At 45.1% G+C, this 2,494-nt stretch overlaps 1 non-coding gene across 1 annotated transcript; it reads left to right on the forward strand.

Annotated features, from left to right (window-relative positions):
• The first annotated feature begins 1,332 nt into the window (after window positions 1-1,332).
• On the forward strand, window positions 1,333-1,405 carry TRNAW-CCA. Its single transcript has one exon. It is a non-coding gene; the product is annotated as a tRNA-Trp (tRNA).
• Window positions 1,406-2,494: the final 1,089 nt, after the last annotated feature.

A 2,494-nucleotide genomic window follows, 5' to 3' on the forward strand; every position in this document is an offset into this window, starting at 1 on the left:
CTTTTTAGTAAATACTTTCTTCTCTTTTTTTTTTTTTTTTTTTTTTTTGCGGTACACGGGCCTCTCACTGCTGTGGCCTCTCCCGTTGCGGAGCAGAGGCTCCGGATGCGCAGGCTCAGCGGCCATGGCTCACGGGCCCAGCCGCTCCATGTGGGATCTTCCCGGAGCGGGGCACGAACCCGTGTCCCCTGCATCGGCAGGTGGACTCTCAACCACTGCGCCACCAGGGAAGCCCAGTAAGTCCTTTCTTAATCACCCCACAAAAAACTTCAATCCACTCCCAACCACCCACAACCCACTTTATCCCCCTGTCCTTTTTTTCCATAGCACTTATCACTATTTAAGTTACTATATGTTTGTTCATGATTTGTCTCACTCCACTAGAATATAAGCTCCATGAAGGCAGGAATTTTGCATGGTTTTGTTCACGGCTGTATTCCCAGCACCTACAACTGCCTGACACATAGTCGACACTGTACACTTGTAGAATGGATGAATATATCTAAATAAACATATAGAGCATGGATTGGAAGAGCATTTATTAAATACACTAAAGCAGGTGCCTCCAGTAAGGAGGGAAAATGAGAATAGAGATGAGAGATGAAAAGGAAAAACAGAATGAATTGGAAAGGGGCCTGACACAAACCAATGATGCTAATGTGCCATGAACCGGGGAGGTGACTGACTCAATTCTGTGCCCTTGAGGGTCAATAAAGGAATTGTATGAGACGATGTAGTGAGTACCTGGTGCAGAGCCTGATGAACGGCAGACACTCAATTGATTTAAACTGAAGAGGACTCAGAATCCTGTAGTTGTCAGGATGTGGAGTATACAAAGAAGGGATACCAGCTAGGAAGAAAGTGAAGAACGAGGGAAGATGGGGCACCCCTCCTACTAGCTCCCTGGGCACCCCTTTCCCTTCTCCCAGTTCCTCTTCCTCCTTCCATCTCCTTCAACTGTCTTTGGAGGCTCCTGTAACTGGCACTAAGGATGCTTATACGGCATTTCTGTCTGGGGAACTGTGCTCAGGCACCTACCTCTCAACAAAGAATAGAACAGTGGTTCTTAACAATTTTTGAATCACAGGCCCCTTTGAGGCCACTCAACTCAGAAAGATGTCACACACTCCTCTGAAGTCCATCCGCGGATGCTGAGCAACAATTCCAGATGAGGAACCTCTGAATGGCAGGGTCAGAGACGGGCAAGATTGTGATAATTTCTGTCTCTCTCAACTTTGTTACACAGGAACATCCTTGGGCCCCTCCCTCTTTTACTGAAGATGAGTGAAAGTGGACCTACAGACGAAGTATGAAGATAACAGGTAAGGGACTTCCCTGGTGGTCCAGTGGTTAAGACTCCATGCTCCCAATGCAGGGGGCCCAGGTTCAATCCCTGGCTGGGGAACTAATATCCCACATACCGCAACTAAGCCCGTGCGCCGCAACTGCTGAGCCCGCGCGCCCTAGAGCCCACGCGCCAAAACGAGAGAAGCCCACTGACGCAACTAAAGAAGGCTGCATGCTGCAATGAAGACCCAGCGCAGCCTTAATTAATTAATTTATTTATTAATTAACAAATAGGGTGATGTAAAAAAAAAAGAAAAGAAGATACCGGGAAAACAAACTGAAGAACAAAACAAATGGGAATTACATAATATTATGTATAAAATAAGCTATAAGGATATATTGTACAACACAGGGAATATAGCCAATATTTTAGAATAACTATAAATGGAGTATAAAATTGTGAATCACTATATTGTACACCTGTAACTTACATAATATAATACAGCAACTATACTTCAGTAAAAAAATGGGAATTAAACAATCATATTTTATCACTCAAACAGAAGCAGGGAGAACAGACGAATAAACAACATACCTTACAGAAGAAATAGCAAACACCTGATGGGGAATCCTGAGAACGTCTACCTTCAACCCAGCCTATAACAATAAACAGAAACATCTTCCTCAAATGCAATGTTCAGAAACACCCTTTCCCTGTGCAATAATCTGTGAATAGTCCAATTATTCCAAGTATTCCAATAATCTGGAATTCAGTCGAGACTCTTCAACCCAGCTGTCAGAGTCCTTCCCTAATTCTACCTCCTCCCCAGCCTCAGGCCCATCACCTCATTCCTAACTCAGCTCCTCACATCTTGACTTACCCTCCATGCAATGAGCCTTTGTTGTGTGTGAGTTACTTGCCCTGCCAGCGATGCCCTCCTCACTCGTCTCTGTCAGTCTTGACCCTATAGCTCTGCTTAATCCTATTCTACTACCCTCCCCACCACTCCTAGAAAGCCTTTCTTAAACCATCTCCCAATCTCCAACATTCTTCCCCACCCCACCAGCACTTATAGCTAGCCCTGATTCTCAGCTGAAATAAATATTCCCTTTCCGTCTGGTGGTGCCCTTGGTGTGTCCCTTAAACTCCTTTATAGTCTAAAAGCTCCCAGAGGGCAGGGTCAGAATCCCATGTACCTCCTCTTTC

This window comes from Phocoena sinus, chromosome 10, assembly GCF_008692025.1.
Source record: "Phocoena sinus isolate mPhoSin1 chromosome 10, mPhoSin1.pri, whole genome shotgun sequence".
Taxonomy (NCBI): domain Eukaryota; kingdom Metazoa; phylum Chordata; class Mammalia; order Artiodactyla; family Phocoenidae; genus Phocoena; species Phocoena sinus.